The sequence below is a fragment of the Engystomops pustulosus genome, chromosome 3 (assembly GCF_040894005.1).
Source record: "Engystomops pustulosus chromosome 3, aEngPut4.maternal, whole genome shotgun sequence".
NCBI classification, from domain to species: domain Eukaryota; kingdom Metazoa; phylum Chordata; class Amphibia; order Anura; family Leptodactylidae; genus Engystomops; species Engystomops pustulosus.
Window position 1 is genome coordinate 115,826,706 of NC_092413.1, and position 27,809 is coordinate 115,854,514.

At 38.5% G+C, this 27,809-nt stretch overlaps 1 protein-coding gene across 2 annotated transcripts in view; it reads left to right on the forward strand.

Moving 5' to 3' along the window:
• The window catches only part of ASCC3 (activating signal cointegrator 1 complex subunit 3), a 498,380-nt gene that overhangs the window by 153,028 nt on the left and 317,543 nt on the right, over positions 1 to 27,809 (forward strand). The gene's annotated exons all lie outside the window — the stretch shown is intronic.

Below are 27,809 nucleotides of genomic sequence, written 5' to 3' on the forward strand. Positions count from 1 at the left end.
CTATGTAGTGCGTTAAAGAAATAGAAGAGAAGTGGTTCGATAAATGATGAGCACGCTGGCACGACGAACATAGGATGTAGGGAATAATGCACTTGACACATGTGTTAGTTAGCATATTAGGGAAGCTAACTGTGTGAGTGATCAAGCTATGACAATATAAATTCTGATACAAAAACCCACAATGCTATAAATAAATGAACGTAACAAAACTCAATGTTATTAGTCACAAAATAAAGCTTAAATTGTTTGATTTTATGATTCACAAAATTTTATGGCCTCTCTAAAGTAGTAGGAGTTATCACCAAGATGGCCGCCACTGGAAACTACAAGTCCCATGATCCTTTAGTTTAGTGGATGCACAGCAACCAACCGACAACAGCCAAACATAGTGGTGATCACGTAACCTGCCCAGGCAGCTGCAGGACATGTGATTTGGACATGTGACCAGCGGCCATCTTCTTTCCTGTGTCTTTTCCACGTGGAGGAAATTAATGGACTGATTAAGGGGCCAGTAGCATTTTATTTCTTCATTACAGTCTATGTCAACAGCATTTTTCTGCTAAGGGGAGCAAAATTTTAAATGACTAATTACATATAAGCTTATATTTTAAGGACCCATTTGTATATGAATTATGTTGATGAAGTAGTGGCTGACTCAACCAATGTGATATTAAAAGGAGTCTGGCTTCCCCATTAATCAGATGATTCAAGTGCTCATTATTAATCAGGCACATATTCTTATATTTGGTAGTGGCTAAATTGAAATGTTTCTCTCTTTGTGTTCATTTCATAATAGGGTGATTGAAAAAGTCAGGTTGATGTAAATAAAAAAATATTTTTTGTTGTTTCTTGGATACCAGTTTATTAACATCATTATTTTGGAAAGAAATGCATTTTTCTTGTGTTCAGAAATACTGTCTAAGTAATTAAAGTTATAATGTTAGTCGGTTCACTAAGTTTCCTCATCCTAGAAGCCGTTTAAAGCTAGATTAGAAGACTGCAGGGATTCTTTCTTTCTACATTAAGCTAGCTCAAACTTATTAGCAAAGATAATTAAACATTACTTCTTTGTAACATTTACTTTTTTTTAGTAGACAAACTAATTAGCTAAATTACAGTAATTGTATTTTATAACCAACAACAATTTTCAGTAGTAAGTTCTAACATGAAGGCAGTAGTAGGTCTGAAACTACTTATGGTCATTCTCTAAGACAGTGGTTCTCAACCTGTGGGTCGGGACCCCGGCGTGGGTCGAACGACCAAAACCGGGGGTCGCCTAAAGCCGTCGGAACCGCAATTTTACTGTGTTTTTACTGCGAGTTGCATGGTTTGGGGTCACCACAGCATGAGGAGCTGTATTGCGGGGGCCCTGGCATTAGAAAGGTTGAGAACCACTGCTCTAAGATATTGTAGAAGTGAAAAATAGAAATGTGCGTGTACTTCCACCCTGCTGCCCACCGTTATATTGAGATGGGGGTCATTAAGTCCATTTTCAAGATAGAAGCACCCTTTTAAAGAAAAGCTACAATAAGAATCAAGCATGATAAAACAGGGACACATACTTGATAGATCCAGGCACTGTGACTGTGGTAATCTTCTTATGTTTGTTATCCATGGCCTCCCTCCTTCTAGCATCAACCTCTAAAATTCTGCTAATGAGCCAGAAGGGCTCAGGGGGCGTCAATAAAGCCCCTCTGTGCCATAGCTTCACAGGTTGTTACCTTGTTTCACCCTCCCTGCTCCTTGAACACTGAACAGTCAGTGAAGCTAAAGCACGTAGCGGTTCTGGTAACATTCACAAAAGCCCTTTACACTCATTAGCATAACTTTAAAAGTTGTTTTAAGAAGAAAGCAGGCCATGGATAACCAATATGGTCCATGGTTCATCCGGATTTTAGCTACATGTCTGCTGAACTCTCAGAGGACTGAGCACTTTTTCATATTTGTGTTTGTTTTTTATTTATCTGAGCGACAAATTTTACTTTTTAGTTTTTCAATTTATTATTCTATGCAATGTACTGGAAAGCTGGAAAAAATGTGATGGAGTGAACATCAAAACACAATTGCACCTTTCTCTCTTTGTCTGTTTATGCTTTATCTCTACGGTCCAGATGTGTTTTTTTTTTTTTTTTTAACCAAAGATCTGCTTTTCCATTTTTATGGTACAATTAGGCTACAATTTAACCCCTTAAGGACACAGCCTTTTTGTTTTTGTCTTTCCAGTTTTCACTCCCCACTTTCAAAAAAATCAATTTTTTGAACCTTCCAACTTTTTTATTTTTCTGTGTACAGACATGTATTTATAGTGATGGGAAGCTGAAAAAAAATTTGATACAATGAAATTGACGGAAAAAAAAACACATTGGCACCATTTTCCTTTAGGAAAATTTTCCTTTAGGACTTGTCATTACAGTTTTCATTAAGCATTAAAAAAACATATAATAGATCAGGGTTCTTATTTGGGTCCCTGTGTGTCTTCTTTGGCCATTCTAGGATATGCTGTGCTTTCTCTGAGTTAATTTCCACACCCCTCATCTCTTAAAAATGGGAGGAAACATAACAACTCAACAACAACAATAAACCGTATAGATTGCACAGGGTACCACACTTGTTGCATAAAATTTTGCCTTAAGTTTCCCCTCTATGCTGGGGTTGAGTTTCTGAGGAAGGTACGCTGATCCATGCTTTCTGGGGATGTCTTAGACTACAACAAAAAAAAAACATTGATTTACATTTAAAACTGACAAAACTTGCTGTTCTTAGCTGCTTCACAGTTTCAGGGGCACTTCTTTCTAGCTCCCACAGGATATCAGTATCGGTATCTGACCAATTTTATTATCTACAGTGTCAGAGGGGAGGTGCTGAAGCGGTTGAGGGGAGTGTGCTAATAATTATGCTAATCTTCTCTGTCACTGACCAGTTGACAGTGTCAGAAGCTGCTGTGTACATGAACATTGTGATCTCAGGATGCTCATCCATGACACTGTTGGCAGCTGCTGTGCGCTCCTGGCCTCTGTCCACACACAAATAGCAGGAGAAAAGCATGCGATAAACGCCCGCCGGACATGAGAGACTAAGGAGCTACAGATTGGGAACTATAAACATCCCTCTACAAGAAGCAGATGATTACTGTTATAGAGCATATTAATTGAAGTCTGAACATAGATATTTGCAACAAAGGATCCCTAGTCCTGAGTGAGAATATATTGGAACTGCGAACTGTTCCAGTCGTACTGTCATACAGCATGCAGGTTGTCTAGTAGGCTCATTGCTCTGGCTTTGCTCTATATAGCATGCTCAGTGCCTAGATGGCTACTGATATGTAACACGCAGGCTTCCTAGGTGGCTATTGCTAAATAACCTGATCTTTGCCTTGGTGGCTATGCTTGATGGGATCTGAAAGATGAACTTTTTAACTGTATTATGACACAAATAGCTTGTTCCTAGTTACATAACCAAATATATGGGCTTCTGGATTGACATAACCCAAGCAACCACTAAACTCAGGAATTAGAATAGTAATATTTGCCTGACTTTGGGGGAGTTTTATAGGTAAAATTGTGAGATTTCACATAAAAGGAATTTAGAAAAGACATTTCATACTCTACCCGAGAGGACTAGTAGTTTAGTGGGGTAAAACTTGGAGACAGGTTCCTTTTAAAGAGGACCTGCCAACGATATAAAAGGCACTAGGAGCTGCTTACTAAAATAACGCGCGGTCCGGCGTTTTTATTGTATGGCACGGCAGTGTCTGCTAGCTTTATCGGTGGGATAAAAAGCTAAAAGTGTAACACTGATGCATCTGAGATAGCGCTAGGAGCTGCTTACTTTTGCCTTTTTATGGGTGACTGGTCCTCTTTAACAGTGCCCCCATGACATTAAACCTGACTTTTTCAAGAGGCCTGATGACCGGATGCGTGATAGGATTCACACCAGTATATCTTTTCCAAAAGGAAGGGACTCCTGAATGTACTGTACCGAATGACAGTGTTGTTGCATCTTTTGAGCACAGTGTGGGGAACTGGCTTGGCTGAAAGAGATGCAGGTCAGGGAAGAAAGTGTTCTTCTTATGGAGAGATTTCCATTAACCCCTCAGCCTCTTTTGGCCTTTTTTTTTCAAATCTGTCCTGTGTCACTATAGCTTTGGAACGCTATGAGATATCTAGGGGATTTTGAAATTGTTTTCTCGTGACACATTGTACTTCAAATTTGTTTAAAAATTTGGATGAAATCTTTTGTGTTTAGTGTTTAAAAAACTAAATTTGGCAAAAATTTTGAAAAATTCTTTATTTTCAAAGTTCTAAATTCTCTACTTTTGATGCAGATATAGCACCCAAATAAATTTGTAACTTACATTTCCCAAACGTCTGCTTTATGTTGGCATGGTTTTTTAAGATTCCACATATTTTACTAGAATGTTATGAGGATCAGAATTTGGGTGCCATTTTAAAAATGTTTTCAAATTTAGATGGACCTGCTCAACTTTTAATTGAATGTGAGAGGCCTAAATAAAAGCTAGAATTGTTAATGACCCCATTATGGAAACTACACACCTCAATGTATGAAAAAGCACTTTTAAGAAGTTTGTTAACCCTTTAGGTGTTTTATAGGGGTTAAAACAAAATGGAGGTGTTGTCTACAAATTGTAATATTTTTTGACAATACACTCATTTTGGGTGGAAAATTAAACATTTGTAATGGATTAAATGAAAAAAGGCTCCACAAAGTTTGATACCCAATTTCTCCCGAGTACAGTGATACCCCATATGTGGTGGTAACCTGCTGTATGGGCGCACGGCCGGGCATAGAAGGGAAGAAGGCGCCATGCAGATCAAATTTTCTATGTCACATTGTACAGGCTATAATTTTTTTTGTTTTTTTATTGTGGACCTGTAGGGGCTTATTTTTTGCCACATGAGATTCACCTCTCTGGTAAATTATTTTGGGGGCATCTAAAGCTAATTGATGAGATTTTATTAACTCTTTGTTGGTGGAGGAAATGAAAATCATCAATTTTTGTTTATTCTATGGGTCTCCAGGATTACAGAGAGACCTCATTTGTATAGTTTTTTCCCCCCATTTTTACTGAATAAAAAGTAATTTGGCGAAAATATTCATTTTAGTATCACCGTCTTTCATATGCATAACTTTTTTATTTTTCCGGCTTACAAATCTGGTTAAGGGCTTATTTTTTGCAAGAAGGATTGTTCTTTTTAGTGGTCTTATTTTAGAGTGCGTAACTTTTTCATATCACTTTTTAGAGCATTTTTTAAAGGGTGTTTTAAAGGGTGTTAATTAAAAATGATCTTTTTCGGAACTTTTTTGAGGTTGTTTTTACGGGGTTCATTTTGCAGTTCCAAAAAGATTGTTTTATTATGCAGATTGTCACGGACGTAGCGAATCCAAATATGTGGGGGTTTTGTGTATTTTATTTTATTCAATTTTACTAAACATAACTCATTTGGAGAAAACTTTCTTCATTTTAGCATCACCATATTTTCAGATGCAGAACTTTTTTATTTTTCGGCTGACAAATCTGGTTAGGGGCCTATTTTTTGCAAGAAGAGTTATTCTTTTTAGTAGTCTCATTTTACAGTGCGTAACATTTTTTTAATCACTTTTTAGAGCAGTGATGGCAAACCTTTTAGAGGCCGAGTGCCCAAACTACAACAAAGACCCGCTTATTTATCGCAAAGTGCCAACACAGAAATTTAATTTATGATTTATACTCCCTTCTCTGTCACAGTTTTCATTGATACCAGCACCTGAGGACACCAATAAAGCAGAAAATAGTCCCAGGTACAGCTGTCACTTTAAAATACCTCTGTGCACAGCAAGTTCTGGGCTGTCTGGGATTGCAGGAAGATAAATGGAGTCCTCTCTGGTGATGGCCTGAGTGCCCATAGAAAGGGCCCTGAGTGCCACCTCTGGCACCAGTGCCATAGGTTAGCCATCACTGTTTTAGAGCATTTTTTAAAGGTATTAATTAAAAATTATCTTTTTGGAACGTTTTTTGCATTTTTCCCCCCTGGTGTTTACCGTGCAGGTCCAGTAACGATTCTGTTTTATTATACAGATTGTTACGGATGCGCCAATACCAAATATGTGGCGTTTTTTGTGTCTTTGTGTTTTTTATACTTTACTAAGTGTTTTTATGAGAAAGTGGCATTTTAGGGGCTTATATTTTTATATATTTATTTTTTATTTATTCTAATGTGTTAACTTTAGTGTTTTTAACTTTTTTTTTACTAATACATACTCTGATCGCTGGTTCAAGTCCAATACAATGCTGTACAATACTTCTTCATTGTAGAGCAGTGTAAACTGTTTGAGCATGCAGACGCATGCTCAGACAGTTTACAGTCAGGATCATCGGGCAGCCCTGGAGCACTGAGCAGACTTCAGGGCTGCCCAGAAGTGGATTGGATCCCCCAGTAAGCAGCACGGGGATCCGATCCATAGCAGGAACACCCTTACACGCCCTGGTCATGCTTGATTAAGGGGACGCTCCGATCGCGGGTGTTGGCCGCTGCTCTTGGTGTCTCTGAATATACAATCTGAAAACAAGGTGTAGAAAGTAAGAAAAGTTATTTTAGTATTTTATTATGCCTTTATTATCGTTTATAACTAGACATGTAAATGGGTGTCTGAGGTATATGATATTTATTACATGAATGGTATCAATTGAGTATGTATTGATTAGCAGGGCCGGCGCTATGGGTAGGCAAAGGTGGCAATTGCCCATGGCCCCCTGAAAGGGGAGAATCTCTTCTTTCAAATGAATCTTGAATTTTGTTTTTAGGTGCCATGGATCCAGAGATATTCAGGTTTAAATTGAGAATATCAGGTGCCATTTTTATATATAAAAATCACTCCCAACGGCAGTTCAACAGTTATTATCTCCATTTTCCTAAAACTTAGAAACACAAATTTAGATTCGTATAAAAGAGGAGACTCTCTTCTTTCATAGGAAAAAAGAAGTAAGGTTCTATGTGTCACAGAGCGGGAGATATAGCCCTCTGAATTGTCCCCCCCTCCAGATTCTTAGCCAGCGGCTACAGGGAGCATTTGCTGGACACAGGAGATGCTGCACCTCACAGATAATGGAAATATTCACTTTATATGTTACTACATTTTGACAAGGGATAATATCAACTAATATTCATGTTTTTAACCCTTCTCTATGCAGAACTATCTAAGAACACACTTTCTCTCTTATTCCCTTTTATTTTGTGATAGTTTTTTGTTTTGGGAAAATTGACTGATACAATGAACATTCAAACCCAGAACATGTCCATAAAGTTATATGTAAAACCAAAAACACACACATGTTCTGGGATAAAGTTTTTATTTCACACCATCCTCCATTATTTACACCTATGTTATGATGTTTTCACTCTCATTCTTATGATCCGCAGAGGGTTCTGTTATTGGCAGCTAATACAATGGTACACATCTAAAAGTGACTTTATTATCTCATTAGCTTGGTTTATGGATATATTGTTATTTATTTGGGTGACCATTGTGTAAGGAACATACAATGATAGATTTGTGTGAATTTTCTAGCTGAAAATCAGATAGATATCTAGTTATTACAGTGTTAGTGATATTATGATGATTCGAACATATCAATATGGGACATTTGTGAACTCTACACATGTCCATCTATTACATTTAGGAGATGTGAAGGTAAATAGTTTCTGTTTGGAACACATTTTTTTGCCATCAAAGTCAAATTTTAAGTATTTTTTTGTAAAATGTTTCATTTCGAATCAAAGTTGCATGAAGGCGCCTATGTCTATAAACTCTTTGATGCTATTTTGAAAATCCGCTATCTCCTATAAAATTCTCCAAAATTACAGTTTGTTTTACCATACTAAAGGGAGCCTTTTGCTGACTGTGACTGGTCATAAAATAGTTTTATTTTGGGGCCCCACTTTTAGTTTTGCCCAGGGCCCCACTTTGTCTAGAACCGGCCCTGTTGATTAGGCTGGTGTGACAGTGCCATCTATGGTGGCAATTACTGCTGTGATGATTTCATGGTTTTGTATAGAGGTATTTTCCTATATATTCATTGCATTTAGGTCAAAGGATGATGTCTCCAGCATTCACTGAATAACAATATATATGTTTATTATAGGAAATCCTAAGCACTCGTATTGCTGCCATTATAGGTTCTATGTAAGTTGTTTTAGTGGTTTTGCCATCCACATGGACTGTGCGACCCAATTCACACCTATGTTGGGGCTCTCGGTAAAGGAAACTAAATTCCAAAGTTAAACTTCAAAATAGACTTCAATGTATCTTATGTTACAATTTTTTATTTGAAGCTGAAATGCATATGCAGGTTGCTTTTTCCCTCCATATATAATTAAAAGTGAAATGGAATCTGCTGAACGCAGTTGTGAACTTGGCCTTATATCAAAGTAAATCAGATTTACTACCTGGTCACTTGAGGTGTATTAGATACTGTTGTATTCATCATATATGGATAATTTTTTTGTCATGTTTTGTGCCGTTACTGTTATTACCACTTTTTTTTTACTTTTTAGAATCCATTATTTTAATACCTGTTTTATTATTGCCAGGCTTGTGCATTTTGATATGCGATGAGACTGCAAATTGAACTTATTGGTCTTGCAACGGTATATTCCCAATCAGTTGCACGGTGTCAAATTATCTTTGTATGTGAAGTCTATCCAATTAATTTTTACATTCTGGATCTGTAATTGAAACCTGTCATCCTTGACCTAAATATAATTAACTGGATTTCAATCCAAAACGCTTCTTGCTTTACAATAACACGTATATGCTGCATGCATTGTGCCAATCATCCTCTTCTGTTAAAGAACACATTGAAGAGAAGAAAGAGGGGGAGAACCTTGTCTGTAAGGAAATGTTATTCCGGGTGAAGCCAGCAAGTTAAGGTAGACATCACTTGAGACTAGCACTTGTAGATAGTTGTCACATCTGATTAAAGGACCCACTGGCAACAATGAGAGTTGGCATTGTTATATCAGGGGTTAGCATAAGCATAATTAGCAAAGTGATTAACGACAAAAGAAATGCTGTGTAATGTTCTGGGATCAATTTTCCATTTAAAACACTTGCACCATTATTTAAACTTACATGTGGTTAGTTAATTATCTATTTTACAATATTGAAAAGCTGGATTTCTCAAGGCACACAAGCTGTTCTGTCCCATCTGCAGTCCAGCTATTAAAAATGTGATTTGCACTGACTCCAAACAGACTGTTTTTACCCTAGGAAGATCCACGGAGCAGGTGTTCTTATCATATTACTTTGCAGTACAGTTAATACGACCCTACTGCCGAAATTGCTTCTCTCAATTGGTTTTTCCTTGGAGTATATGCAACTGTTATGTGCATAAAGTAGTATGCTTACTAGCTAGAAGCACACTGCATGCTGTAAAATGAATTATTACTGTCTTTAAGCCTATTTATTTGCTTTTAAGTCTCATTTCTCTTCTTTACTAATATTGACAGAACTCATTGAGCCACTCAAGCCTATGCTTACATCTGCCATTACAAATGTGTTAAAAGCATTTTCATTTTTCCATGTAACTGCACATTTATTGCAAAAATACAGTACGCCACAACTAAGAGGTTCACTTTTCCAAGACATACTAATTGTGTAATTTCATAGAGTTTTATGTACTATGGTTATCTTTTCCTAACATGTATGTAAAACTATGTCATCATGCTTAGCTGCTTTTTTTTTTGTACGTGGGGATGTACACAGCGCATATGGCAGAAACAATGGCGGATCTCTACCTGAGCCCTATATAAAGATTTGTCATCAGTCTTTGAAAAACCTTTTTGCTCACCTTCGGCATCTTTTTCCCGACCCGTGGCTCTGTCTTCTATTCTTCCGACCCTGGTGCATCACTATGACGCTGCGGTGTCGGGGGACGTATGACGTCATAGAGTAAGGGCCCATGCGGCACTTTTATATTTTCAATAGAGTCCTTCTGTGTACGTTTCTGTAAAGGGGGCTCTGTTGTGAACATTTCTGTAAAGGGGTCAATGCCATGGATATTTCTGTAACGGGGGCTCTGTCGGGATGTCAGGGCCACATGACATCATAGTGTAAGGGCCCATGCAGCGCATACACTATGACGTCACACAGCCGCGATACCGACACGCCATGGTGTATGCACCCGGGACGCAAGAGAAGAAGACGGAGCCACAGGACTGGGAAAAAGAGTCCGAAGGTGAGTAAAGAGGCTTTTATTTTTTTCAAGAGAGTCCTGCTGTGTACATTTCTGTAAAGGGGCTCTGCTGTGGACATTTCTGTAAAGCTAGCTCTGCCGTGGACATTCATGTAAAGGGGGGGCTGCCGTGGACATTCATGTAAAGGGGGTTCTGCCATGGATACTTCTGTAAAGGGGGCTCTGCCGTGGACGTTTCTGTAAAGGGGCTCTGCCGTGGACGTTTCTGTAAAGGGGCTCTGCCGTGGACGTTTCTGTAAAGGGGCTCTGCCGTGGACGTTTCTGTACAGGGGCTCTGCCGTGGACGTTTCTGTACAGGGGCTCTGCCGTGGACGTTTCTGTACAGGGGCTCTGCCGTGGACGTTTCTGTACAGGGGCTCTGCCGTGGACGTTTCTGTACAGGGGCTCTGCCGTGGACGTTTCTGTACAGGGGCTCTGCCGTGGACGTTTCTGTACAGGGGCTCTGCCGTGGACGTTTCTGTACAGGGGCTCTGCCGTGGACGTTTCTGTACAGGGGCTCTGCCGTGGACGTTTCTGTACAGGGGCTCTGCCGTGGACATTCATGTAAAGGGGGGGCTGCCGTGGACATTCATGTAAAGGGGGTTCTGCCATGGATACTTCTGTAAAGGGGGCTCTGCCGTGGACGTTTCTGTAAAGGGGCTCTGCCGTGGACGTTTCTGTAAAGGGGCTCTGCCGTGGACGTTTCTGTACAGGGGCTCTGCCGTGGACGTTTCTGTACAGGGGCTCTGCCGTGGACGTTTCTGTACAGGGGCTCTGCCGTGGACGTTTCTGTACAGGGGCTCTGCCGTGGACGTTTCTGTACAGGGGCTCTGCCGTGGACGTTTCTGTACAGGGGCTCTGCCGTGGACGTTTCTGTACAGGGGCTCTGCCGTGGACGTTTCTGTACAGGGGCTCTGCCGTGGACGTTTCTGTACAGGGGCTCTGCCGTGGACGTTTCTGTACAGGGGCTCTGCCGTGGACGTTTCTGTACAGGGGCTCTGCCGTGGACGTTTCTGTACAGGGGCTCTGCCGTGGACGTTCTGTAAAGGTAGCTCTGCCGTGGACATTTCTGTAGAGAGTGCGCTACTGTGGACGTTTCTGTACAGGGGCTCTGCCGTGGACGTTTCTGTACAGGGGCTCTGCCGTGGACATTCATGTAAAGGGGGGGCTGCCGTGGACATTCATGTAAAGGGGGTTCTGCCATGGATACTTCTGTAAAGGGGGCTCTGCCGTGGACGTTTCTGTAAAGGGGCTCTGCCGTGGACGTTTCTGTAAAGGGGCTCTGCCGTGGACGTTTCTGTACAGGGGCTCTGCCGTGGACGTTTCTGTACAGGGGCTCTGCCGTGGACGTTTCTGTACAGGGGCTCTGCCGTGGACGTTTCTGTACAGGGGCTCTGCCGTGGACGTTTCTGTACAGGGGCTCTGCCGTGGACGTTTCTGTACAGGGGCTCTGCCGTGGACGTTTCTGTACAGGGGCTCTGCCGTGGACGTTTCTGTACAGGGGCTCTGCCGTGGACGTTTCTGTACAGGGGCTCTGCCGTGGACGTTTCTGTACAGGGGCTCTGCCGTGGACGTTTCTGTACAGGGGCTCTGCCGTGGACGTTTCTGTACAGGGGCTCTGCCGTGGACGTTCTGTAAAGGTAGCTCTGCCGTGGACATTTCTGTAGAGAGTGCGCTACTGTGGACGTTTCTGTAAAAAGGCCTCTACCGTGGACGTTTCTGTAAAAGGGCCTCTGCTGTGGACGTTTCTGTAAAGGGGCTTCTGCTGTGGACATTTCATTTATGAGGTGCGGCTGCTTCTGGACATTTCATTAAAGTAGAGGCTGCATTTCCTACCCTTAGGACTTATACTCAAAACAATTTTGTTGTTGTAAAATTAGGAACCTTGGCTTATACGCGACTTCTTACAGCATGAGGGGGAGTTCAACTGCAGAGAGCACAGAGGCCGAGCCAGCCAGGGGTAACATCCACATCTCCTACAATATCTGGGAGATCTGGACTGGATGGCACTGTGGTGGATGGTTTCATGCAGCTAGGGCAGTGGTGGCGAACCTATGGCACGGGTGCCAGAGGTGGCACTCAGAGCCCTCTCTATGGACACCCGCACCATCACCCCAGTGCAGAGTTCGCCGGACAGGACTCAAGGCCTCTTGAAGTCCTAGACAGCCCAGGACCCTAGAAGAAAACTACAATGATAATCCAAATTTCTTCTCCTTTCTACTGTATTGGTGTCCTCAGGTGCCTATACAATTTAAACCTGTGACAGAGCAGGGAGTCATAAGTTACTGCTTAAATTGTCGCATTGGCACTTTGCGAAAAATATGTAGGTATTGGTTGTAGTTTTGGCACTTGATGTCTAAAAGGTTTGCCATCACTGAGCTAGGGAATGTGATGGGTTTCCTAAATAGTTGGGTTTACTTTTATGAATAGTACAAGATTAAGGATATAGAGTAGTACTTAAGTCCTAACATCCAGGCACATGTTGGTTTGGACGCTGTGGGGCACTACTTGTGTGAACAGCCCGGGGGCCCATGGGTCACTTAATCTGCCACTGGGCAGAAACCCTTTGTGACCGAGGGCCTTTGGTGTCTGAATGTCCAGGTCAAATTTTGCAATTCTGTTCCGCTCTTCATTAAATGAAAATATCTTTGGAACCATTTTTTTTTTCATGACATGTGGGAAATTGTTTTTTTTTTATTTTTTTTTTACAGAATTAAGCAGGCAAATGCAGACAATGACATGAAATGTTTTTACTACTTTGCACTTTTTATTGCCACTGCCACTTTTTATTGCAATGGAAAGTGGCAGTGGCGTTTAGCTGCGGAGGGCAGGGTTTCCACAGGCAAGAAGATTTCCTTCTGTTTGTATCAGAAATGTGTGCCGTTTACTGCGCTAGTGTAAGACTGTCCATAACTGGTGAAAAATTCAATTTCTGGAGCATTGAAAGTTGTGCCATATTTATTAAGAGTCATGCCACGTAATTATTATTATTAGGACGCAGAGTACATCAGTAAATATTGGTTAAAACTAGTGTAGTTCTATGCAATGTTGTTTTTATTTTTTTATTTTTTGGTGTTTAGGTTATCTTCTATTTTTGCATGTTTGAAAAAAAATCAGTTTACACATTGTGTAAGATGTACAACATATGTAATAATTACCATGTCTGGGCCCTGTTGTCAATGTGTTGGCAGAAATGTTCTTCTTTCCTGAAAGAAACAAACCAATACATTTTTAAGTTGAAGTCCCTATTTCAAGCTGGTGTAATGACTGGTCATTTTAGAAAGTAGAATTCTGTATTATAGTACTTGAAGGAGCGTGGAGAGCCAGAGGTTTGATTTTGAATGTAATGTTCCAGAACCAGTAAAGTGATTAAGCACATTTTCTTTATTCTACTGAATCGTTCATGAGTAGTCAGACATAGATTTTCTTTAAAAATAATGTTCAGTGTCTTTGCAGGGAAATCATTGAAAGGTGTATTGTTGAAGTGTTGCCGCAGACATTTACTACATCATTTCTCTCATTTTTGTTAAAATGTAATCAGCTTTGTATTTTAAAAGAACTGCCAGTACAGTGCCTTTAGTTCCAAAAATAAATGTGAATGATGGCCAATTAACCTCTCCAATCTTTCTATCAGCAACTGATAAATTGCAAAATACTGCAATCTGAATATTGTTAGTCTTTCTTCATCCCGGGAAAATGAAAAATGTTACACAGCTTGTGTGGTTGAGTAAAGGCAAGTGTCCATATCTGAGGTCTGTGTGTCAGAACAAGAAGCAAATCTGTGTGATGCTGTTTCTCACACTTATTATTATTAATATTACACATTATGTAAATGATAACTTTGCAAATACTTCAATAGCTACAAAAGTAATATTGTTAGTTCATTTCCTGAGAAATGAGATCTAATGTCCAAAACACATGGGTCAGTAAGACAACTGGTAACCCACAGTAATTTAACCCCTTCAGGACCTATTTTGGCCTCAGGAACGCAACCCAATTTTTTCAAATCTGCAATAAGTCACTATAAGTGGTTATAACTTTGGTACACATATTTTGTCGTGACACATTGGGGGAGTTTAATAAATCTGTCTATAAAAAAAATTGTCTTATATTGCACTAAAAATGCACCACATTTATGGGGGAATTTAGACAGTTTTCCGGGTATCCTACGACTAGTTCACCACAGGGAGTCGGCTAAGAAAAGGGTGCGTGGCTTTGTGACAAAAAAGTCTGTGCACCAAAAATAGTGTTGACCTGACAGAATTTTGTCCTAGTTTTTTTGGCGTAAAATAAACCAGCTAATAAGAGGAGAAAGGTATAACTAGACAATCTTAACCCGTTCCCGACACGTATTTCTGCTGTGTGTTATTCGATCCAGTATGTTAACCCCTAAAACACATATAGATTTCAATCGGACCGCCTCTCCGCTTACCCAATTGCACCACAGCTGCGCGAACTCCATTACTGTCAGGTCCTGCCTCTGGGCAGGACCCGATTTGTAACACACTGAAATACATTCTTATTGCAATGTGTTGGCTCAATATTAGCTTGGACAAGCAATCAGAGGTTGACTTGTACAAGCCAACATGTTTAAAAGAAAAAAAAAAGTTTCAAAAATGTTTTTTTTAAATACAAATAAATAACGGACATCTACCATCAGTTTACTGATGGTAGATTTGTCCTAATGATGTTACTGAGGACTGAGGACTTCTTATTATTTATCCATTGTGAATATGTCTATATCTTGAAAAATACATTCATTTAGCCAAAAAAAGAGAGTTTCAAAATTGCACCCCCTATAAAACACTTAAAGGCTTAACAAACGTCATTAAAGTTGTTTTACATACATCGAGGGGTGTAGTTTCTATAATGGGGTTTTACTATTATTTAGGACTCTCAGATCGACTTGAAACCTGAAAATTTGAAAAATTGCACCTAAAAGTTTTAAGCCTTATAACATCCTACAAAAATGAGAGGACGCTTAAAAACACCATTCCAACACAAAGCAGACATTAGGTAAATGTCATTTATTTGTTTCAGAAAAGTAGAACATTTAGAATTTCAAAAATCAATAATTTTTCCAGATTTTTGTCAAATATTTATTTTTTTTCATATCACCCACATGTTTTCATTAACATAAATTACAATGTGTCATGAGAAAACAATTTGAAAATCATCTGAATATGTCAAAGCTTTCCAAAGTTATAACCACTTATAGTGTCAGATTTGAATAAATGTGAATAAATGGGTAGTGTCAGAAAGGCACATAATGGCCACTTTGGGGTTATCATCCAGAAACAGACACTTATATGAATCTTGTGTAGTATAAGATTGTCTAGTCTAACTCTGCACTGTCTAACTGTGGGATACTTTCCATAAATCTGCCTACTAGTGCTTCAAAATAGTTAAAGATTTGGATAATATCTTTTGTGTAGTAAAGTAAAGATTCACCATTTTCTAAATTCTCTATTTTTCTGGAAGGTAGTGATACCACCCAAATAAATTCATAACTTACATTTCCCAAATGTCTGCTTTATGTGGGCATGATTTGTTATGAATCCACTCACTTTTTTCAGGATGCTATGTGGCTTAGAATTTGGGTGCAATTTTTCACATTTTTTGGAAAATCACTGAAACATATATTTAGAGGAAACTACACACCTCATCGTAGGAAAAACACTTTTAAGAAGCTTAACCCTACAGGTGTTTTTACAGGGGTTCAAACAAAATGAATTAAACATTCACAATGGATTCAATGACAAAAGCTCCACAAAGTTTGATGCCCAATCTGTCACGACTGTACAGATATACAATATGTAGTGGTGAGCTGCTGTATAAGCACACAACAGTGCATAGAATGGAAGGGATCCATTCAGAGCAGATTTGCATTGTCACATTGTATACATTTTCCCTTTTTTATGTGGATATATTGGTGGCTTATTTTTTGCTGGATTAGATGCATTTTTCAGGTGCATCTTTTTGAGGCATCTATAGATGATCAATGAAATGTTATTAATTCTTTCTTGGTGGAGGAAACGAAAATGATTAACCCCCCCCTCCCCATGGATTAAATATAAGACAGGATCTAATGGGTTTTTTTTATTAACCCCTTAACGCCGCAGCCCTTTTTCATTTTTGCGTTTTCATTTTTCACTCCCCACCTTCAAAAATCTGTAACTTTTTTATTTTTCCAAGTACAGAGCTGTGTGATTGCTTATTTTCTGCGTAACAAATTACACTTCAAAGTGTTGGTATTTAATATTCCATGCCGTGTACTGGGAAGCAGGAAAAAAAATTCCAAATGCAGTGAAATTGGTAAAAAAAAACATTTGTGCCGTATTCTTGTGGGCTTGGATTTTACGGATTTCACTGTACGCCCCAAATTACATTTACACTTTACAATTACACTGTACGCCACAAAACAAATTTAGGTTTTATAATGTTTTCATACATTTAAAAAAAAATTAAAACCTCCTGTACAAAAATTTTTGGGGGGATTTTGCCATCTTCTGGCGCTAATAACTTTTTTATACTTTGGTGCATGGAGCTGTGGGTGGTGTCGTTTTTTGCGGATTTTAATGACATTTACAATGTTATCATATTTAGGACTGTGCGACCTTTTGATCACTTTTTATAGATTTTTTTTTTTTTAACTGGCAAAAAATGTTTGGGCATGATTTCCCGCAGTGAAAAACCGTTATCATATTTTGATAGACCGGGGATTTTCGAGCGCGGCGATACGTACTGTGTTGATGATTTTTACTGTTTATTTATATTTATATCAGTTCTAGGGAAAGGGGGGTTATTTTGAGTTTTTAGGGTTTTTTATTATTTTTTTTAAAACTTTTTTTAATTTTTATTTTTACTATATTTCAGACTCCCTAGGGTACATTATTCCTAGGTTGTCTGTAAGATCCTATCATATACTGCCACAGTATGGCAGAATATGTGGATTTTACTCCTCATACATTACAATGTGTTGATAGCACATTGTAATGCATGGGTTAACCCGAAGTATCCTCGGGTCTTCATGAGACCGGAGGCTACCACGGCGATGGATCGCTGCTCCCTGATGACGTTACGGGGAGCGACTATCCTCAGAAAGATGGCGGCAGCCTTGCCGGCAGCGATGAGCCGAAAACACCCTCGATCGGTGCTGGCACCAATCGCGGGTGTTGTAGGTAAGCCTTTGCAGCAAAGACTTACCGGCTATGGAGAAGGCTTGGTCCGCAAGCCCTCTCCCATGCACCAGGACCCGGCATGTGACGTAATACTACGTCACATGTCGGCAAGGGGTTAAACAGGGTAAAGGTAACACATTATGCATGTATCATCTTGCTACAAAAGTTCAGCAGTCTTAAGGGGGATAAAGTGAAATAGATACAAGTAACAAGGTAAATTGTATACATAAATGTATGTTTCCCTTAAGTACGAACTTCTCTTTTTTCACCCACTCCAGGTTTTGCTGTTCCACACCACCTGAATAACTCTATAGCAATTAAACAAGCTTTCAGGGGTGAACATTTGTAACAGGAAACACAAGATACTTTGTTTAGCCGTGAGTAAGATTGTATTGAAATGTGTAGGCTTTGCCTGATAATCGACCGTGTGCCTTCCTAAGTATTCTATTGCCTGCACAAATTTTAATGAACCTGGAATAAAGTACTCGATACATTTTTAAGGAGCGTGTCTGCAGCGGGATCCTTTGATTGTCATGTCTGAGATGCATTTTTCAGGTACATTATTTGGGGGCATCTGTAGATCAACAATGAAATGTTATTTACTCTTTCTTGATGGACGAAAGTAAAATGATCAATTTTTTAGCCGTGATTCTGGTAATACCTCATTTATATAGCTTTTTTACTTTTCCCCAATTTGACTTAATAAAAAGTCAATTGGAGAAAATCTTGCTTATTTCAGCATCCTCATCTTTTCAGAGGCATCCATTTTTGTATTTTTAATAAGGGCTTATTTTTTGCCAGAAGAGTTTTTCTTTTTAGCAGTTTTAACATAAAATTTGTTTATCACTTTTTATAGCTTTTCTTAAGGCTATTGATGAAAAAATCACCTTTTTTGGAATTTTTTTTTAGGTATTTTTTCTCAGTGCAGGTCCAATTATGATTTTGGTTTATTGAGCAGACTGTTGTGGTTGTTAGAGTAGAGTTTCAGCTGTGATATACAGCTGACACTCACTTCTTTGTGTACCAGCTCCACTTGTAAGAGCAAGAAGCCTGTTGTATCTCTTTTCAGGAAATATTACGTTGAGGTGCATGAAAGGGTTAAAGATTGAGCATGGTAAGCAGTCTATGCAATCCTACAATAGAACAGTGTTTTTTTAGAGTATTTTCTGCAAAAGCCATCCTACTTTCAACATTTGTGCATCTGTCGTTCTAGAAAGACCTTCTACTGTAACTATTCCACTTTGGTCTAATTTATAAGGCCTAGTTCACATCCCATATACACTCACCGACCACTTTATTAGGTACACCTGTCCAACTGCTCGTTAACACTTAATTTCTAATCAGCCAATCACATGGAGGCAACTCAGTGCATTTAGGCATGTAGACATGGTCAAGACAATCTCCTGCAGTTCAAACCGAGCATCAGTATGGGGAAGAAAGGTGATTTGAGTGCCTTTGAACGTGGCATGGTTGTTGGTGCCAGAAGGGCTGGTCTGAGTATTTCAGAAACTGCTGATCTACTGGGATTTTCACGCACAACCATCTCTAGGGTTTACAGAGAATGGTCCGAAAAAGAAAAAACATCCAGTGAGCGGCAGTTCTGTGGGCGGAAATGCCTTGCTGATGCCAGAGGTCAGAGGAGAATGGGCAGACTGGTTCGAGCTGATAGAAAGGCAACAGTGACTCAAATCGCCACCCGTTACAACCAAGGTAGGCAAAAGAGCATCTCTGAACGCACAGTTCGTCGAACTTTGAGGCAGATGGGCTACAGCAGCAGAAGACCACACCGGGTGCCAATCCTTTCAGCTAAGAACAGGAAACTGAGGCTACAATTTGCACAAGCTCATCGAAATTGGACAGTAGAAGATTGGAAAAACGTTGCCTGGTCTGATGAGTCTCGATTTCTGCTGGACATTTGGATGGTAGGGTTAGAATTTGGCATCAACAACATGAAAGCATGGATCCATCCTGCCTTGTATCAACGGTTCAGGCTGGTGGTGGTGGAGTCATGGTGTGGGGAATATTTTCTTGGCACTCTTTGGGCCCCTTGGTAGCAATTGAGCATCGTTGCAACGCCACAGCCTACCTGAGTATTGTTGCTGACCATGTGAATCCCTTTATGACCACAATGTACCCAACATCTGATGGCTACTTTCAGCAGGATAATGCGCCATGTCATAAAGCTGGAATCATCTCAGACTGGTTTCTTGAACATGACAATGAGTTCACTGTACTCAAATGGCCTCCACAGTCACCAGATCTCAATCCAATAGAGCATCTTTGGGATGTGGTGGAACGGGAGATTTGCATCATGGATGTGCAGCCGACAAATCTGCGGCAACTGTGTGATGCCATCATGTCAATATGGACCAAAATCTCTGAGGAATGCTTCCAGCACCTTGTTGAATCTATGCCACGAAGAATTGAGGCAGTTCTGAAAGCAAAAGGGGATCCAACCCGTTACTAGCATGGTGTACCTAATAAAGTGGCTGGTGAGTGTATAGTGAGCCAAACCCTGAAGTGTTCTGTGTGTGAACACACAGAACAGAAGAGGGTGCGGTCACACACTGCATTTATAACTGCATCACAATCAGTTTTCAGGTGGATTTAGGTGCAGTTTTAATTTAACAGTGAAAGACATGAACTGAGCGGGTGAATTAGATATTGAAGGGAAAACCTGTTCAACAAATGTATTTTACCTGTTAAATTAACAAAACTGCACCTAAAATTTTCTCAAGGCTGATCGCAATGCAGTTTTATTTGCACCATGTGACTGCACCCAAAAAATCCCATACTACCTTTCCTCTGTATAGTGACTGGAAGGACTTGCACCTGTTCTGTGTGTTCAGCCACTCCTGGTTCTGGCCTATAATAACTGGAGATGTGAAACGGAGATGTGAACTCGACCTTCTATAATATGTTCAACAAAATATCAGTAAAGTCAAGTTTCAGTAGTAAAGCATGACACCACCTTCAAGTAGACATACTGTTAACCCCTTCCCACAATGTCATTATTAGTGGACAGTGATACATATTTTGCTGATCCTGAGGCACTCTGATAAAAAAATCAAACATTTTTGGGCCAATTTATGGAGGAGACATATTAATTGTAGATTTCTCTGCTCTCTTCTGAAACTTAGCCGTGTCGTGTAGTTTATACTTTGACTCTGCAAACAATGAAGTGTATCACGTATTAACAGAGAAACTAACTTTGTCTACACTTCAGATGTTTTGTCATTTGGACACAGCTGAAGATCAGAAAGGTGCAGATAATTTAAAAGGGCAGTCATCAGGGAGCCAAGTACCCATATTCACCCCCTCCTCCCTGTTCCTACTGCAGGGGTTTTCCTGTATAACTGGATTTCATGTAGTACCTGCCTCATGTACATTATATAAGGAAAAATTAACAGCTTAATTTCTCTACCCCCAAGGGCAGCTTCCCCTGTCTGCGGCATTAGGCGATTAAATGCTGAAATGCTGCATGAGTTTTAATACATTAGTAATACAGAAGCTTTGCCTTATAGAATTCCCCAGTTACATTTATCATGTTGATTAGTAATAGAATTATCCATTTCATGTTATGCAGTTTAAAGGTTGTTCATATTTCCCAGGTGTGTCATGTATTTGCTATTTCAATGGGCAACTATAAATTATACCTATAAAGATACTATTAAGACTTTTAAAAAGTAACATTAGGTTTAAAAGGTTGACATTTGTTCTTGCGGTCATTTTACCTATACTAAATCAAAGTAAAATATTTTATGTTATCTTTGTTATCATTTTAATAAGAAGGCAAGTATATTGGATATTACTAAAAAGCCCATTTATTTTACTTATAAGGTCCCAAATAAAATGTCTTTATCTTGAGGTAACCCATGAACCCAATAAAAGCATGGAGATGTTCTTGATGATTGTGCTAGTAACTAAGTTGTGCTGCGTTTTAACTAAAACTAAAATGTTGTTAATTTTAGCATCACCATCTTTCATATGCATAACTTTTTTGCGAGAAGAGTTGTTCTTTTTAGACTCTTATTTTAGAGTACATAACATTTTTTTAATCACTTTTTAGAGCATTATTTATAGGGTATTATTTAAAAATTATCTTTTTTGGGAGCATTTTTTTAAGGGGTTCACTTTGCGGATCTAATAATGATTCTGTTTTATTATGCAGATTGATACGGACGCAGCGATACCAAATGTGTGGGTTTTTGTGTATTTTATTCAATTGTACCGAATAAAAACTAATTTGGAGAAAATCTTGTTCATTTTAGCATCACCATCTTTTCATATGCATAACTTTTTTTTCTTTTTCGGCTGACAAATCTGGTTAGGAGTTCCTTTTTTGTTCTTTTTAGTGGGCATATTTTAGAGTGCGGAACATTTTTTAATCACTTTTTAGAGCATTTTTTTAAAGGTATTAATTAAAAATTAGCTTTTTTTGGAACGTTTTTTTTTTCGTTTTGTTTCTCCGGCGTTTACCATGCAGGTCTAGTAACGATTCTGTTTTATTATACAGATTGTTACTGATGTGACAATACCAAAAATGTGGGGTTGTGTTTTGTGTTTTTTATACTTAAGTGTTTTTATGGGAAAGTGACATTTTAGGGGCTTATATTTTTATGTATTTATTTTTTATTTATTCTAATGTGTAAACTTTCAGTGTTTTTACATTGTTTTACTTTTCCATACTTGAACTTGAACCAGCAATGCTCTGATCACTGGTTCAAGTTTAATACACTGCTCTACAATACTAATTTATTGTAGAGCAGTGTAAACTGTCTGAGCTTCCAGGAACATCGGGCAGCCCCGGGGCACTCGGCAGTCCTCGGGGCTGCCCAGAAGTGTTTAGTAAGCCCTTTGTATATTAGTAATCTGGCTAGGTTTAAATGAGCCCCTCCCCCAATTAAGTTCGACTAAAGTGATAATAGATATTAGATTGTCTACCCTTTGAAGGTATATACCAGATTTTAATGTGAGGAAATGGATTAGTGCTTGTATTGTGCACTTGTCAATTTTGAGGGATATAATATAACCATTTGAATATATTGCAACCAAATTTAATTCACCCCAATCGGAGAGGTTTATGTATTTAAGGATTAAATCCTTCCTATTTATGTCCAGGCTGAGCAGTAGGTTTTTAGTATACCTGGAAGTTTTATTAGTTTCCAAAAAGCTGATGACAAATTTAGAGTTAGTATTTCTACCTCATATGGGGATTGATTGGGATGTAAGCGGAAAGGGAAACTTAGCTATATGATGCGATGGGGAAAGGAACTGGGCTCTACCTTTCCGTTATCTGAGTAGTTGTATGCATTATGTGTTGTGTACTATAAGTGCAGGAATCACTCAGTAATTCTGTTTAAACTGCATACAAGCTGGTACATAACCCCTAATAGACAGGCTAATATTTATAAACATAATCACACTTTTGTTGGCATGATCGTAACCAACCCGTCATCCTATCTCACCTATGTTCCTGGGATAGCTAGGTTCTGGATTGAGTTTATATCATTGATTAAAAGTTTGTGGAATTGGACAATAATAATATTGCCAACACAACTGCTACTGAACTTACTTCCAGGCTATTTACTAAATGAATATAGTGATTCCTATGGGGGCTAAAAAGGATATTTTTCAGTAGCTAGGGCTGTTATAATTAGGAACTGGAAATCTACTGCCTGTCCCATAATCAAGGATGTGATTTTTGGGTTTAATGAAATTTGGAGCTTATAACAATGTGTGTTGGAATATGGGTTGTTAGATCTAGAGGACTTAGATCAAAAGTGGCAATATTGACCAGCCTATAGAAGACTATCAAGGCTTAAAAAATTAAAAGATTGTAGCATTCAATTTAGGCCTTGTATAGCTCACAAATTACTTCTGTGTGGGGAGGGCGGGGGTTGTATTGGTGAGCAGCCGAGCTGGCAATACCTGCCTGAGCTGAGCTCTGCCATTGCCAAAATCCTTGTTATATTATTCTGAGCAGGCACCGGAGACTTCTAAGAGAACCTTCCGGAGACTCACCTACGTTTTGAAATTAGTATCCAAAAGAGTGTAACAGGGTGGTAAGGGCAAGTTTACCCCCAGTTAAACTAATAATGATGTGTAAATCAGAAAAAATTACACCAAAAAACATAATTCAACTTTAAATCTTTATTCAGTTCACAAAACATGATTAAAATGTAGCCATTGGCAAAGAGAGCCAACAAAATTAAAAAGGTGTGTTTTATAATCCATATCACCAATTAACCCAAAGTATAAATATGATACAAAACATATTCTAACAGAACAGACCTAATCACTCTAAGTTTAGTTGTCAGATATTAATTACAAAAGAATTCATACATAGAAAACAATGGGATAAATCATACCAGTAAATAGGACACCACACCAGCCAGCCCCGACACGTGTTTCGCAGTACGCTTCCTCGGGGGGGGGGGGGTGTCTGGTCCCTAGTATTCTCCTCCTATTTAAATGTATGCATAACAAAATTTGCATACTAGTTTAATAAAAGTTAACAAAAAAGTGCGGGGACGTGAGGGCTATCCTCACGTCCTATTGATCCACCTACCCACCCGATCTACCTTTATAGGTAGATTTGTGGTGGTAGGTTCCCTTTAACCACTTCCCGCTGCAGCCCTTTTTCATTTTTGCGTTTTCTTTTTTCACTCCTCACCTTCAAAAATCTATAACTTTTTTATTTTAACATTTACACAGCTGTGTGATGGCTTGTTTTCTGTGTAACAAATTGCACTTCAAAATTGTGTTATTTAATATTCCATGCCGTGTATTGGGAAACATTTCAAATGCAGTGAAATTGGTGAAAATAACGCATTTGCTCCGTTTTCTTGTGGGCTTGGATTTTCCGGATTTCACTGTGCGCCCCAAATGACATGTCTGCTATGTTCTTTGGGTTGGTACGGTTACGGGGATACCAAATTTGTATATGTTTTATAATGTTTTCATACATTGACAAAAATTAAAAAATTATTTTGCCAATTTCTGGCGCTAATAACTTTTTCATACTTTGGTGCATGGAGCTGTGGATGGTGTCATTTTTGTGACTTTTGATCACTTTTTCAATGCTACCATTTTTAGGACTGTACAACCTTTTGATAACTTTTTAATTAATTTTTTTATGTTATTCAAAATGGCCCCAAAATTGTGTTGATGTGCAGTAGAAGTTTAATCAGGATGTGCCTATGTGGCTTTCTGCTTGCCAATATTATCTAATTCAAGTTTTCACATTGTTTTCTAGACATATTTGTGCATATATTATTTTATTTTATTTACTCGTGTTTTATATGCGTTTGGAAAAGGGGTAGTCTTATACGGCGAATATATCTTAAACTCTATATTTTAACAGGAAAGTAGGGGGGTCGTCTTATTCACCAGGTCGTCTTATACGCCGGAATATACGGTAAATGCTTTTCATCTACACTTTTCCCTATGGGAAAAATAAACCAGTAGCAAAATCTAATATTACTTCTAACAGAGTTTAGACATGGAAAAAAGGTTACATGGGCTGCAAGAAATTTACTCTGACAGAATAGGTATAGTTGACCTGTTTTTTATTCTGCTGTGCCCTTGTACAAATCTAAGATTAAAATGTCACTCATGAGTTTATTTTACTGAGTTTATTTTACTGTCCCCACTACTTTATATATAATACATTTTAATCTGTTTTAATTACTCACAGTGTGATGAAGCATTTGTAAAAATGATTTCACACTTTTTTCACATAAATTTAAGCAGATGGTAATGGTATTGTGGTAGATAAACATTAGCAGAAATTTAGGTTACACAGAAAACATTTTAAAGGAATGTGGCTCTCTTGGGCACATGTATCGTATTTTTAGCTTGGCTTTAACTTCTTGCTTCTTTGTCTATCATATGCACTTTTTCTACTTTTTTTTTTGGACCTTAAACAATCTCCCTTTAAACTTCACCAGGTTATCACCAGGTGTGAAAATTCTAGATTTTGGCGCAAATCCACACCTTCCCTCTACTAGGTGTCAGAAATGGCTTGGAGATTTTTGGAGACATTTTTTGTTACTTACTAAAAAAATGAAAAAAGCAAACTTTCTGACAAAGCTACATGGAAGAAGAGGGATCTGGCTCTTTAAAGACTCCTAAAACATAACTGAGATATGGACCAGAAAATACTAGTCAGGAGGTTGCATGGTTTGGTCTTCCCTAGTCACATTTAACAGCTCCACCTCCAGTATTTGGCCCTAGCCAACTACTTCTCTTTTCTTTCACGAGAGGTATTGACATATTTTTTTCCCATGGCGCATCCATGTCTCCATATTGAATAATCTCTTTAAGGCTAGCTACCTTCCTAAGCTGTATCAAGGAATATTTTATTTGCCAGCCAAATTCTTCTCTACATTGATGGTGGGAAAGTGCCATGAACTACCTGTCTGCTGATGGCTGTTTGGTTTGACTGTGCCTATTCATGTTTTAAAAATTAAGAGTTTGATTTGGACATTAGGATTGTCCCAATTGTCCCATTCTATGGGAGGTACATCTTACAGGGGAGCTGCTTAGGAAATATATGCCACAGTATGCCTATACAGTGCCATTCATCAGAGTTTTTTCATTGCAAACTGCAAACAAAAGGCTTAGCGGCAAACCTTCAAGATACTTGTATCATTTTTTGTCCCATCAAATGCTGATTGGTAAAGTGTAAATGAAATGTCATTGTTTCTGTTTACCAATCAAGATCCATAGCTAAACTACTCTGAACAAAGGCAAAAAGAATTGTACTTTTGTATTTTTGTTCCCTCTGTCGGGATGAACACATACAAGATGAACTCCGTACTGAACATAACACATGTGGAATCCTATTGTAATAATCCAAATTAGTAAACCCAATTACCATAAATGATTAAATGTTCTTTTCTGTATACTTTGCTTTGAATGACATGATTAATAGTGTAAATAACTTGCTTTATATAAAACGTATTAGATGTGAAGGTGATGTAATAAATGACATCTTCTGTTGTATTCAGTTATCTATTTAGATTTCCATGCTTATTTCATGTTGTTAATTATTGCAGAGGTATGGTCACATTGTATCTGGTCACTTATTTGCAGTTAATAGAATATGAAAACAAGTCCAATCTTCCAGTATTTTATGTGCATGTCATGAATATTATTCAGTAAATGCAGCATAGCTCCAACAAATTACTTAAATAGCTGGGATTGCTTGTTTTTCACACCTTGAAAATTGTAATATGCATTGCTAAATGTATTCCATTACAGTTTGCTAATTAGTCTTGTGTGGAAGTACAGCTGCTAATCTCAATGGCTGACATGGTTAATTTCCAAATCATAACTGTTCCATCTGCACCATCTAGGCCCAGTTTTGTGTAAAGCCATGCTGTTAATGTATTTGTTATAGTTATCTAGTAGTAATCTGACCAAATTGCTCTTATGACTTCTATTTAAAGGACCATTAAGCAAATACGCCAAACAGTAAACAACATGCTTGTATGCTTCCTGACTGTTGATAATGAAAAAATATATATCTGTTATTTCTATAGCAATCACAGCAATTAGGCAGCTTTTCCTTTTTCTCTAATTTCCATACACTTTGGTACATTTAATCCAATGTGAAAACAGTGACCCAGTTTTAGTATTTACATACTTTTGTTTTTTTATTTTTGTACTAACACAAATCTGTCTACATGAAAGTTTAGACGGATTTGCAGATGCCAAATTTTAGAGCAGAGGAGCTGAATTGATATAAAGTTTTTTTTTTCTTTTTAGGAAAAGATTCAATGTAACTAGAACTATACCTATGACTTCTAAGCAAAGAAGGAACAGTATTAAATATATAATTAATAATCAGCCTTCCTTAGTCATACATTTTTAGACTCCTATATGTATGTCCATCAAAGGAGCTACTGTCCAGATAAGTAAGCTCCCAAAAAAACAACTATAGTTCAGAAAAGTACATATTATCTGATCGGAGCTGACCTCCTAATTCTTCAGACCCAAATAATCAAAACGACTCAAAGGAATTTTATCACATCTTCACTGTATTAGAAAAGCCAGTAGTTCAGGACAAATCCACTCCGATTCCACCCCAACGCAGCCCACAATGTGCCGTCATTCAGGGTTGTTAGTGGAATTGGGGTAAGTACATAGTTCTGGTTACCAAAAACAGTCACAAAAACAGTGTGCACTTATCATAAAATCACATGACCTCAGGATGCCAAAATATGTTAGTAAATACTAAACAAAGATCACTATTTTGTAAGGAAGGAGCATTTTTATAACTACCAATAGGGGAAAAACTAGACATGTTTGGGCACAACTTTTTGCAAATTCTGTAGTTATGACCTTACATTTTTTGCAACCCCACCTCTTTATTCTCTTTCTTTTGGTAG